General features: G+C 41.9%; 1 protein-coding gene across 3 annotated transcripts in view; it reads left to right on the forward strand.

Annotated features, from left to right (window-relative positions):
• The window catches only part of LOC110506282 (xylosyl- and glucuronyltransferase LARGE2s), a 100,524-nt gene that overhangs the window by 53,376 nt on the left and 33,226 nt on the right, over positions 1-13,922 (forward strand). The window lies entirely within an intron of this gene.

Raw genomic sequence — 13,922 nt, forward strand, 5'->3', positions numbered from 1 at the left:
GATGTCCTTCTCTAGACTGTGTGTGTGTGTGTGTGTGTGTGTCCTCTGTTATGTGTTCTGTCTTTGTTTTATGTTGTTACTGAGTCATCCAGAGTGAGCCGTCGGAGGCGACAGTATGTTAGAACAACAAAATAGGGCAGATGGGACGAGGTAACTATCTCTGCAGTTGTTATTTCTGCAGGCCATTGAAGGATACTCAACTTCATCTGTTGTAGCGTCACTCTCTACAGGGGGCTGAGGAGGACGTTGTGTGTGCCTGTGTGTACGCCTGAGCATGTTTGTGAGTATTAGTGTGTTGGCGTCCGTGCGTGTTTATGCATAACCAGGTAAATTATTGATTGTAAACTGAGGTGAGATTAGTTAGTCTGTGATCTAGCGTAACCTTCAGCTTTAGTGTTTATCAAATCAAATAAAATGTTTTTGGTCTCATACACATGGTTTGCAGATGTTAATGCGAGTGTAGCGAAAAGCTTGTGCTTCTAGTTCCAACAGTGCAGTAATGTCTGACAAGCAATCTAAAAATTCCCAACAACTACCTAATACACACCAACCTAACAAGTAATCGAACAATTCCCCAACAACTACCTAATACACACAAATCTAAAGGGGTGAATGAGAGTATGTACATATAAGTATATGGCTGAGCGGCATAGGCAAGATGCAATCGATGGTATATACATGTGATATGAGTAATGTAAGATATGTAGACATTATTAAAGTGGCATTGTTTAAAGTGACTAGTGATCCATTTATTAAAGTGTCCAGTGATTGGGACTCAATGTAGGCAGCAGCCTCTCTGAGTTAGTGACTGCTGTTCAGCAGTCTGATGACCTTGAGATAGAAGCTGTTTCTCAAGCTCTCGGTCCCAGCTTTGACCTGTACAGACCTCGCCTTCTGGATGATAGCGGGGTGAACAGGCAGTTGTTTGGGTGGTTGTTGCCCTTGATGATCTTTTTGGCAGGTGCTGTAGGTGTCATGGAGGGCAGGTAGTTTGCCCCCGGTGATGCATTGTGAAGAACGCACCACCATCTGGAGAGCCTTGCGGTTGAGGGAGGAGCAGTTGCCGTACCAGGCTGCGATACAGCCCGACAGGATGCTCTCGATTGTGCATCTGTTAAAGTTTGGCAGGGTTTTGGGTGACAAGCCAAATGTCTTCAGCCTCCTGAGGTTGAAGAGGTGCTGTTGCACCGTCTTCACCACACTGCCTGTGTGGGTGGACCATTTCAGTTTGTCTATGATGTGTACGCCGAGGAACAACACTTTATATCTTCTCCACTGCTGTCTCTTTGATGTGGATGGGGGGGTGCTCCCTCTGCTGTTTCCTGAAGTCCACAATCATCTCCTTTTGGTTTTTTGACGTTGAGTGAGAGCTTATTTTCCTGACACCACACTCCGAGTGCCCTCACCTCCTCCCTGTAGGCTGTCTCGTCATTGTTGGTGTTCAAGCCCACTACTGTGGTAGTGATTTAATTGGAAGCGTGCATGGCCACACTGTTGTGGGTGAACAGGGAGTACAGGAGAGGGCTGAGCGCACACCCTTGTGGGGCCACAGTGTTGAGGGTCAGCAAAGTGGAGATGTTGTTTCCTACCTTCACCATCTGGGGGCGGCCTGTCAGATTGTCCAGGACCCATTTGCACAGGGAGAGGTTGAGACCCAGGGCCTCCGGCTTGATGATGAGCTTGGAAGGTTCGATGGTGATGAATGCTGAGCTGTAGTCAATGAACAGCATTCTTACATAAATATTATTTTTGTCCAGATGGGATAGGGCAGTGTGCAGTGTGATGGCGATTGCGTCATCTGTGGACCTGTTGGGGCGGTATGCAAACTGAAGTGTGTCTAGGGTGGCCGGTAAGGTGGCGGTGATATGATCCTTGATTAGCATCTCAAAGCACTTCATGATGACAGAAGTGAATGCTACGGGGTAGTCATTTAGTTCAGTTTTCTTTGCCTTCTTGGGTACAGGAACAATGGTAGCCATCTTGAAGCATGTGGGGACAACAGACTGGGATAGAGAGCGATTAAATATGTCCGTAAACACACCAGTCAGCTGGTCTGCGCATGCTCTGAGAACGCGGATAGGGATGCCGTCTAGGCCAGCAGCCTTGCGAGGGTTAACATTTTTTTTTATTTACTCACGTCAGCCACTGACGGAAAGGGCGCAGTCTTTGTTAGCGAGCCGCGACGGTGGCACTGTATTATCCTCAAAGCGGGCAAAGAAGGTGTTTAGTTTGTCTAGAAGCGTTCTCCTTCCCCTGTGTCCCTGTGACAGCTGGGGTTTAGCTCAGCAAACAATCCTCCATATTGTAAACAAACATTATATGATTATGACATTGACCTTTTATTCAAACTAGAATTGAATGACCTTAACCAGGATTTGCTTTTCTTTTTTACTATGGCTCTGATTGCTCACACACACTCTCTTGCTGTGTGGAGTCTGTGTGTATGTGAGAGAGTCCTTGCATTCATGCGTGAAGATTAACCGATTTTCACACAGTTCAGAGAAAGCCAAATACACCTTACACACTGCTGAATCACCTTTTTTTCCCCATTAGGTGAAGAGTTTCTTTACATTTTTCAAACCATATTCTGAAAGTATTTTTTTCTGGGCCTCTGTGATTGATACCGATGATCTATGATAGATAAGGGATAGCTAACAGATAGGTAATGAGTCATAGATCATGGATATTTGTCCAGAATCCTTTATTTTGCTTCTTGCGCTGTCTCTCATGTTTCTGCAGGCTGCTGCAGAACTTTAGTTAAATTTAAACAACACACTTTCTCTCTCTCCTTCTGGCCCTCAGTAACCTGAAAACCATTCCCACCTAGAATTCCTAGACTAGTGTCCTAGACTGTAGTCCCTCTTTTTTTTTTTACCTTTATTTAACTAGGCAAGTCAGTTAAGAACAAATTCTTAATTTCAATGACGGCCTAGGAACAGTGGGTTAACTGCCTGTTCAGGGGCAGAACGACAGATTTGTACCTTGTCAGCTCGGGCGTTTGAACTTGTAACCTTCCGGTTCCTAGTCCAACGCTCTAACCACTAGGCTACACTGCCACCCCACATGCCATGTGTTTATAGTACTACATGTGCTTTCTATTCACACTACCGTTTAAAAGTGTGGGGACACTTAGAAATGTCCTTGTGTTTGAAAGAAAAGCAAATTTTTGTCCATTAAAATAACATCAAATTGGTCATTGTTAATGTTGTAAATGACTATTGTAGCTGGAAATGGCAGATTTTTAATGGAGTACCTACACAGGCGTACAGAGGCACATTATCAGAAGCCTTCACTCATGTGTTCCAATGGCACGTTTTGTTAGCTAATCCAAGTTTATCATTTTAAAAAGCTGATTGATAGTTAGAAAACCCTTTTGCCATTATGCTAGCACAGCTGAAAGCTGTTGTGTTAATTAAAGAAGCAATAAAACTGGCCTTCTTTAGACTAGTTGAGTATCTGGAGCATCAGCATGTGTGGGTTCGATTACAGGCTCAAATAGCCAGAAACAAAGACATTTATTCTGAAACTCGCCAGTCTATTCTTGTTCTGAGAAATGAAGGCTATTTCATGCGAGAAATTGCCAAGAAACTGAAGATCTCGTACACAGCTGTGTATTACTCCTTCACAGAACAGCGCAAACTGGCCCGAACCAGAATAGAAAGACGAGCGGGAGGCCCCAGTGCACAACTGAGCAAGAGGACAAGTACATTAGAGTGTCTGGTTTGAGAAACAGAAACCTCACAAGTCCTCAACTGGTAGCTTCATTAAATTGTACCCGCAAAACACCAGTCTCAACGTCAACAGTGAAGAGGTGGCTCCGGGATGCTGGCCTTCTAGGCTGAGTTCGTCTGTCTGTGTCTGTGTTCTTTTGCCCATCTTAATCTTTTATTTTTATTGGCCAGTCTGAGATGTGTTTTTTTCTTAGCAAGTTTGCCCAGAAGGCCAGCAACCCGGAGTCACCTCTTTCCTGTTGACATTGAGATTGGTGTTTTGCGAGAGACAATTTTATGTTAATTTAATCGACAAAAAAATTTGCTTTTCTTTCAAAAACAAGGACATTTCTAAGTAACCCAAACTTTTGAATGGCCGTGTGCGCTCGTGTGCTTTAACTACCACAAGACAAGTGTGTAAAGACTGTAAAGTGGTTGCGACTTTAAAGGAAAACTTCACCCAAACACTGCCTTTTGGTATTTGTTTCATTAGTCCGTTATTGATATAATCCCAAAAATGTTTTGCATGTCAGCCATCAAGTTTTCAAGATTTGTCACTTTCCAAAATACCGTAAATCTGGCCTGTATGATGCATTTTGCATCATATGATGCTGGGTTTTGCAGTTGACCTTTAATATCTCCCACTGATAATCAAACCCATTGTTTGTGAATTGTTGAGGCTGTGATCTATCAACTTGGATTGGCACTGGAGAAGTATTAATCTTTCCATTACCAGAACAGTAGAAGTGCTCTGAAATAGGACTGAGGGCGAGATGGGAGTAGAGGGGAAAATTAGGAAAATAAGGGACTTTGAGACAGACTGATGAAGGCTGATTTTAGAGGGTGGCCAGACGAGATGACACATATTAGCTCGGGTTCAAATGACCAACAGACCATGCAACGCTGAATATTTGTATGCGTGCTTTTGTGTGTGTGTGTGTGTGTGTGTGTGTGTGTGTGTGTGTGTGTGTGTGTGTGTGTGTGTGGCTGTTGATAACAGAGCCGAGTAGAGTTAACAACTTCACAGTCCACCTAGAACTATTCCACGATTCTTATGGCAAAGCTACTGTAGTTAACTTTAGAGCTCTCTCTGTCTTTCTGCCATTCTTTCTCACTCTCTTTCTCTATGTCAATCTTTCTTATACAGTGCCTTCGGAAAGTATTCAGACCGCTTGACCTTTTCCACATTTTGCTACATTACAGCCTAATTCTAAAATGGATTCAATTTTTTTTTCCTCCTCATCAATCTACACAAAATACCCCAGAATGACAAAGCAAAACATGTTTTTATACATTTTTGCAAATGTATTAAAAATCTAAAACTGAAATATCACATTTACATAAGACCCTTTACTCAGTACTTTGTTGAAGCACCTTTGGCGGTGATTACAGCTAGAGGTCGACCGATTATGATTTTTCAACGCAGATACCGATACAGATTATTGGAGGACTCAAAAAAGCTGATACCGATTAATCGGACGATTTCTTTTATTTTTTTTATTTGTAGTAATGACAGTTACAACAATACTGAATGAACACTTATTTTAACTTAATATAATACATCAATAAAATCAATTTAGGCCTTCATTGAAAATAATAATGTGTTCTTAACTGACTTGCCTAGTTAAATAAAGATTAAATAAAGCTGTAAAAAAATAATAAATTAAATCGGCCAAATCGGTGTGCGATTTCGGTGTCCGGATACCGATTTCCGATTGTCATGAAAAATTGAAATCAGCCCAAATTAATCGGCCATTCCGATTAATCGGTCAACCTCTAATTACAGCATAGAGTTGTCTTGGGTATGACGTTACAAGCTTGGCACACCTGCTGATCCTCTCAAGCTCTGTCAGGGTGGACGAGGAGAGTCGCTTGCAAAGCTATTTTCAGGTCTTTCCAGAGATGTTTGATCGAGTTCAAGTCCCAGCTCTGGCTGGGGCGCTCAAGGACATTCAGAGACTTGTCCCGAAGCCACTCCTGCATTGTCTTGGCTGTGTGCTTACGGTCATTGTGCTGATGGAGTCTGAGGTCCTGAGCGCTCTGGAGCAGGTTTTCAACAAGGATGTCTCTGTACTTTCCTCCGTTCATCTTTCCCTGACTTGTCTCCAAGTTCCTCATAAATATCTAAAAGAAATAACAAAGACAGATAGAAACAAATTTGTGTTGATTTTGCACAGTTCATTACCCATCCCCCGACACTGTCAACCAAGAGTCAAGACTAAACCAATTCACCTTGGTGGTGTGCAGACTGGTTTATTAATATTATTCTTAACGATTTCACACAAAATAAAACAGAAAAAAATAACAACAATTTGTCCGTAAAAATGTATATTCAAAGTATTATGAATGAATTGTGGTTCATTTGGTTGTATGTCGTAGTGTGACCGATTTGACTAATTACATCCCCAGGTCGCTGCTGTAAATGAGAATGTGTTCTCAGTCAACTTACCTGGTCAGATAAATAAAACATTAATACTGTACAACGTTGGCGCACCTCTATTTGATAGATTCACGTTCTGACCCTAGTTCTTTTGTGTTTTCTTTGTTTTAGTGTTGGTCAGGACGTGAGCTGAGTGGGCATTCTATTGTCTAGTTTTCCCATTTCTATGTTTGGCCTGATATGGTTCTCAATCAGAGGCAGGTGTTAGTCATTGTCTCTGATTGGGAACCATATGTAGGTAGCCTGTTTTGTGTTGGGTTTTTGTGGGTGGTTGTCTTCTGTCTTTGTGTCAATGCACCAGATAGGACTGTTTTGGTTTTTCACATTTGTTGTCTTGGTATTTTGTAGTGTTCACGTTTATGGTCTTTATTAAACATGTTGAACTCTAACCACGCTGCGCTTTGGTCCGATCCTTCGTCCACAGAAGAAAACCTTTACAGTGGGGAGACCTGAGGTCAACCATCTCGTACTTCTGAGTGGGAGACCTTCCCTGGCAGTAGCCTGCCTAGCTCACAAACTACAATCAGGGCGCCCACTCCGACAAGGCTAATTGACCCACAGTCCCACACGGTGACATGATATCATTGTCGTGACGTGCAAATGAGCGATTTGAAATTTGATCGCACAAATGTCACCTTTACGAGTTTTATGGTGCGGGTGCCCCGTACCACCCCCGGCAAGATGCCCACATCGCCTCTACGTAAATCCGCCACTACTCACACTCGCACACCCACAAAAACAAAGAAACACACACACTCTTATGTTAGCAGTCAGAGCTGCAGCAGATGTGATATGAGCAGCAGAGTCTCACTGTCTAAACTGCAGTTTCATGTTTCATGTGAAAACTCCCTGTTACTGTGTAGTGTGTGAACCATCATATGAGCACAGATTATTGAGCGGGGTGATAATTGTGTTTCTTACCCTGCTCTGAGAGAAATGCAGAAGAGAGAAAGGTGTGTGTGTGTGTTGCGCCTCTCTGTCATCTCCCCCGACACACGCCTGAACAGACTCCATTACTGTATATTGCCCCAAGTGACATAAAGCCTGATTTGACCTGATTTGAAGTGAAGAGAAGTGATCTAGGGAGGCTGCAACAACAATACATGATGACACACAGTCAGCCAACCAAACTCTAATACAAACATTCACACACCCACCCGAAATTGCAAATAAATATAGAAAATGCGCTGTAGGCTACAGTCAGAGAAGGAGCAATGATTTTTTGACAGGGGGTGCAGAATCGTTTTTTGCCTAATTTAAATATGTTTCTGCTTATAATTTCTGACATTTTGGTAGGATATTTGTTAGTCAACTTGTCTGTAATTAGATACATGCAGCTTCCCTTCTGTCAGTATATGTTGCCCTTGAAGACCAAATAAACTTTTGCTCACCAGAATGTTTATTTAAAAAAGATTTATATATATATTTAACTAGGCAAGTCAGTTAAGAACAAATTTACAATGACAGTCTACTTGTAAAGCCCCCCTTGGCCAAACCCTCCCCAAATGACACTAGGTCAATTGTGCACCGCCCTATGGGACTCCCGATCACAGCCAGTTGTGATACAGCCCGGGATCGAACCCTGGTCCTTAACGACACCTCTAGCACTGCGATGCAGTGCCTTACACCGCTGCGCCACCCGGGAGTCTACACTGTTAAAAACAAGTGCTTTAAGGCCTCCCGGGTGGTGCAGTGGTCTAAGGCACTGCATTGCAGTGCTAGCTGTGTCACCAGAGACTCTGGGTTTGAGCCCAGGTTCTGTTGCAGCCGGCCGCGACCGGGAGATCCATGGGGCGACGCACAATTGGCCTAGCGTCGTACGGGTTAGGGAGGGTTTGGCCGGTAGGGATATCCTTGTCTCATCGCGCACTAGTGACTCCTGTGGCGGGCCGGGCGCAGTGCACGCTAACCAGGTCACCGGGGGCACGGTGTTTCCTCCGTAACATTGGTGCAGCTGGCTTCCGGGTTGGATGCGCGCTGTGTTAAGAAGCAGTGCGGCCTGGTTGGGTTGTGTTTCGGAGGACGCATGGTCTTCGACGTTCGTCTCTCCCGAGCCCGTACGGGAGTTGTAGCGATGAGACAAGATAGTAACTACTGGATGTCATGAAAAGGGGGTAAAAATATATTTTAAGAAGTGCTTTGTAACACCAAAACTAGTGGCGACTGAGCTGCCACCAACTTGAAGGAGATGAAACTTTAACTATGCTGGAGTATTGAAACACATTATCCTGAGATGTTTTGAAACATAGCCTGGTGTGTTGTAATGCCACTTAAGTGTTGTGTACACCTTGCCAGAGACTGGGAGCACTAAAAATAAATGATTGAAAACACTATTTTGGTGTTTCAAGTCCTGTTTAGTGCCAAATTAGATACCTTCTCTTATGGTGTCGTTTCCTCACTCTAAAGCTCCTAAACACCATCACGATTAGAATCCCTTCTAATGCATAATTAGATCCCTTTTTCTGAAGTGTTTTAATGTTTAACATTGTTTTATGTATTTGATCATTTGCCATTGTATAACAGTTTGGCAGGTATTGTCAAGCTCAGTGTTCAAACCATCAACACTAACTGGTTGAACAGCAAAACTGTGGGACTCTGCACTTGCCCTCTTCCATTGACAATCATGAAGGCTTGAATGGGTGCTGTCTTCATTGAACATCAATTTGCCTGATGGTTTTGATATCCACTCATCATGATCCATTACACCTCATGGCACAACGAGCTTATTACTCATATAAAAATAGACTTTTCTTTCGTCAAACATGTATACAACATTGTGTGAAAGAATGATAAAGTCAAAAAATGTTGCATTATGCACAATCCTTTAACATCAGAGTCACATGGCAGGATATCAAATGCAAGGTGATTAAAACCAAAGACTTCCAATGAGTTCGATCACGACATTTTCCTCATGAAAGTTACTTACATTTTTAGGAATATATTTAGTTGAATTTATTCATTGATTATTTTGGTAGAATGAAATGAATAAATCATAGAAATAACTTGCATACATATTTTTTCAAGGGTATTTTGGTTGTATTTTGACACTATTGGAACAGTCATGAAATGACAGAGGGGATACAGATAGGTGGGAGAAACAGACTGAAGGGTTGGAGCGGGGAATTTAAGCCCCGTCTTCGGTGGATAGAGAGGGGTGACATGTTTAAGCCGTGTGCGTTATTGCTAGACCACAGGCACTACACGACTTGCATTCATTTTTTACGTTTGAGTTCATTTCAATTAACTCCATAATAATTTCTTGCAGTGTGACTGTGTGGTTGAGTGTGTCAAATTCCAACAAAATGTACCATTTTACTGCCCTCCTGTTTCTAATCTTAAAAAAAATAAAAGAAAGGTGGAATTCCACAACAAATATTCTCCATCGGTCCTTGTCATCAATCAATATTTAGGCTATAAACCATTGATTGTATGAGAAACAGTTTTTGTGTTTTCGATGCTGTCTTTTATGTGCACTAAAACCCTCAGTGTTTTCACAATACTCTCCTCAAAACAACAATATTAAGGTTGAAGAACCACTTTTGGTGTTTCAGAGTACTTCATTTCTGTTTAAAAACACATTCTGTGCATTAAAACACTTGCATTGGGTTTACATTCAAACAACCTCCAAACACCAGATCTCAGCTTAGTTTTCATGGTTTCATTACACAATCATGGTGTTTTGAGGCTTTTTACTTTTACAGTGTAGTTGACATCGCAAATCTGTGCTCTTGGGGACCTTCAATGCTGCAGACATTTGTTGGTACCTTTCCCCAGATCTGTGCCGTGACACAATACTGTCTCAGAGCTCTGCGAACAATTCCTTCGACCTCATGGCTTGGTTTTTGCTCCGACCTGCACAGTAAACTGTCGGACCTTATACATACAGGTGTGTGCCTTCCAAAATCATGTCCAATCAATCGAATGTACCACAGGTGGACTCCAATCAAGTTGTAGGATGATGATCACTGATGATAGGATGATGATTCTGTTTTGTATTATTATTAACTTTGCAAACATTTCTAAAAACCTGTTTTATGGGGTATTGTGTGTAGGTTGATGAGGAAAATGTTTTATTAAATCAATTTTAGAATAAGGCAGTAATGTAACAAAATGTGGAAAAAGTCAAGTGGTGTGAATACTTTCAGAATGCATCGTATGTATTATATGTATATATAGTTATATTCCTGCCTCCTACTGATAAATCATAATTTCTTAATTTTTCTGGATTATGCGTGTGTTTTATAAATGTTGTATTATTATTGCTAGGTATTACTGCACTGTTGGAGCTAGAAACACAAGCATTTCACTGAACCTGCAATAACATCATTTGTAAATCTGTGTACTCGACCAATACACTTTGATTTGATTTGCCTCTCTCTCTTTCTCACACACACACACACACACACACACACACACACACATAAACAAGAAAACAAACACACACACACACTCTTATGTTAGCAGTCAGAGCTGCAGCAGATGTGATATGAGCAGCAGAGTCTAACTGTCTAAACTGCAGTTTCATGTGAAAACTCCCTGCTGTTACTGTGAAGTGTGTGAACCATCATATGAGCACAGATTATTGAGCGGGGTGATAATTGTGTTTCTTACCCTGCTCTGAGAGAAATGCAGAAGAGAGAAAGGTGTGTGTGTACTGCGTCTCTCTGTCATCTCGCCCGACACACGCCTGAACAGACTCCATTACCGTATATTCCTCAAACATTCTGTGCATTAAAACACTTGCATTGGGTTAACATTCAAACACTCTTCAAACACCAGATCTCAGTTTAGTTGTCATGGTTTCATTACACAATCATGGTGTTTTGAGACTTTCTACTTTTACAGTGTAGTTGACATCACAACATTGTTCTCTGTCATCTCTGCTTCTTTCATGGAGCAAAGACGTTTAGGGACCGGGGAGAAAATGCAATAATATGCTTTTTATTATAGTTTTTTTTTTTATATATTTGGTGTATCAATCAGCCAGGTCCCCCGTGATACAAGTCAGTATTTGATGTCCATCCATGTCTGAGGATGTCTGGCGATGACGTGTAAACCGTCCGCTAGGAGCAAAAGTGAGCGCTGTTACCTTCAAGTAGGTTTCGGTTTTGCTCGGGTGTTGTGGAGTGGGATGGGAGTAAGCATCTGCCTCTGGTGCCAAAGGTTGCATGTTTTTAGCCTATCCCAAACCTTAACCCTTTACCTTAACCATTTGGAGGTAATGCCTTACCTTTAAACATTCTGAGTTAATACCTAAACACTTAAAGACTTCGAAATGTGATGTTTGAGAAACATAGATGAACATCTAATTCTGACTTGAGCTTGTTGGTATCAATTTACTGCGAGAATTGCTTATTTCTGCAGGAGTTAATGTTCAGACTATGTGAGAGGTTATAGACCTACAGTCATTATCCAGATTTCAGTTTCCGTTTAACCCATCTGAACAGTAGGCTACAGTTCCCTTGACGTGTCATAGGGCTATTTGAAGTCTCCGCCTAGTGTCTGTCGAATTCATATAGTGCCTCACACAAATCACACACACAACATAGCCGACACTGCTACCATCCTCTTTTACCACTTCACCAAATATTTCCCAAAAATACATTTTCTGGCCCCTCCCTACTCTTTATTTTTAATTCTCCATTTTGCAGCATTTCTGTTATTGAATTAAAATCTGACATTGTACTTTTTTGCCTCAGTGGAAAGACATTCACTTTTTCTACCCGTTCCCAAAAGCTTGAGGGGATTGGTGTGTAGGCTATTTGGCAGATGTCAAGTTAGGCCCTAAAGCTTAGGTTTATGCACTAATGCCAGACCTCAATGTAGCCTATAGGCCTAGATGTAAATTGCACAAAAATTATGCATTTATAGATTGTTTTTTTCTGTACTATTTTCTCTTTATTCAACCCGACAGACAGCCACCCGCCCGACCCGCAGATATAACTGCGGGGACTGCAGGTTATGAGTCAACCCACGTATCAAACACACACACACACACACACACACAAACACAAGACAGGTCAAACAAATGCAGAGGGACCCAATCCGTCTGTGCCACAGATACACTCACAGACATACAGACAGGGGTAAACGTATCCACTCTGAATGGATGGTCTGGTTTTCAATCAAGAATCTAATCTCAAGAGTGTGTGTGTGCGCGCGTGTGTGTGAACCCTGAGCTGAGGTCAAAATAGAGAAAGAGAGTAGATGATTAACTGTCTCTGTTATCATGGTTCTCTGATGCAGGAAGCGCCAAACTGATTATGCCCTAATCAGAGATATCTCCCTTCCTGCTTAGCTCAGTGCTAAAAGGCCCTTCACTTTTAATGGGGAAGCTACCGATAAAAGCCTTTACACAATGGCGTCAGCTCTTAATTGCACTATTACTTGCATTATATGTTTCTCGTGTTTTATTGACAGCCATGCTTAGAAATACAGGAACAGGCAGGTTTCCCTTGGCACCATTCACTATGCTCTACAATAATGTGAAATAGAAAACTTTGGCTGTTTTGTACCTAACTAATTAAGAATTTCTGCTTTGGAGGACAATGCATGAAATGTTGTATTCTGTTTAGTTTTCTTTTTCCAACAAATCTCGTGGTCTGACTGCAGTATTCGACTTTTGACCATGAACACAGACATTTTGACGGTTAAGCTTAGGCATTCATTCCATATGTTTAAGATAAGGGTTAAAGTTTGGGGTAGGATTTTAAACCAGGGTTTGGAACCGGTTCAGGGAACAGAGCCGAAAACTGGAAAATAACAAACTTTTTCAAGGAACAGAATCAGAGCCAGTGATCTAAGTGATCTATGCTGTTCCGGAGCAGAATCCTTGTTTTAAAAGCATGGGAAACGGTTAATCACGTTGTTTTATGATCTGGGCGGGAGGGAGGGAGGGAGGGGGAAAGAAAGAGATTTACACCTATGGTGTAAATCATTTCAGAATGGGTTTATCTTCAGCACACACACACAGAGAAAAACACATGAAAGATCAGAGAGAAAATAAGAGATTCAGATATCTTGCAGTACTTGCAGTATTTATCACTTGATGCAGCCAAGGGTTTCTGGGAAAAAATTGCCTTCCTGATATCACCTTGACCAGGTGTTGTAGCTCCAGGGCGTAACCTCAATACTATGTGGATCACATGAACTATTACTGTACTTTAACAGGCAAAGAGCAATAACTGTGCTTATAAAAGCACAGCAAGGAAATGTATGGGGTATTTGACGTGAATGTAGTTTGAGGTTATAGTTGAATGAACTGTGGATTTGAGGGGATTGTTGAACTGTCCTTTTAAGGCAGGGTTGGCCAACCCTCCTGAAGAGGGGCCCGTTGAGGTGGATGGTTCGGTTGAAACACCTCTCGCCTTTCTCTTCTGTATCTGCAGGCCTTGGCTCTCTTTCCCTATCCAAAGTACAACATCTCTCAACAGCCCTCACTTACTCTGACTGTTTTTTAAAATTGTATTTATTTAACTAGGCAAGTCAGTTAAAGAACAAATTCTTATTTACAATGACGGCCTACCTGAAGGCAAAAAGCCTCCTGCGGGGACAGGGGCTAGGGCTTAAAAAAAATGTTTTTTTTAAATAACACACATCAGACAAGAGAGACCTAAGACAACAACATTGCATGTCAGCAACACATTAAAGCACAGCATGGTAGCAACACAACATGACCACAACATGGTAGCAACACAACATGGTAGCAACACAAAACATGGTACAAACATTATTGGGCACAGACAACAGCACAAAAGGCAGGAAGGTAGAGA

The sequence above is a fragment of the Oncorhynchus mykiss genome, chromosome 26 (assembly GCF_057628025.1).
Source record: "Oncorhynchus mykiss isolate SJ-2025 chromosome 26, ASM5762802v1, whole genome shotgun sequence".
Lineage (NCBI taxonomy): Eukaryota > Metazoa > Chordata > Actinopteri > Salmoniformes > Salmonidae > Oncorhynchus > Oncorhynchus mykiss.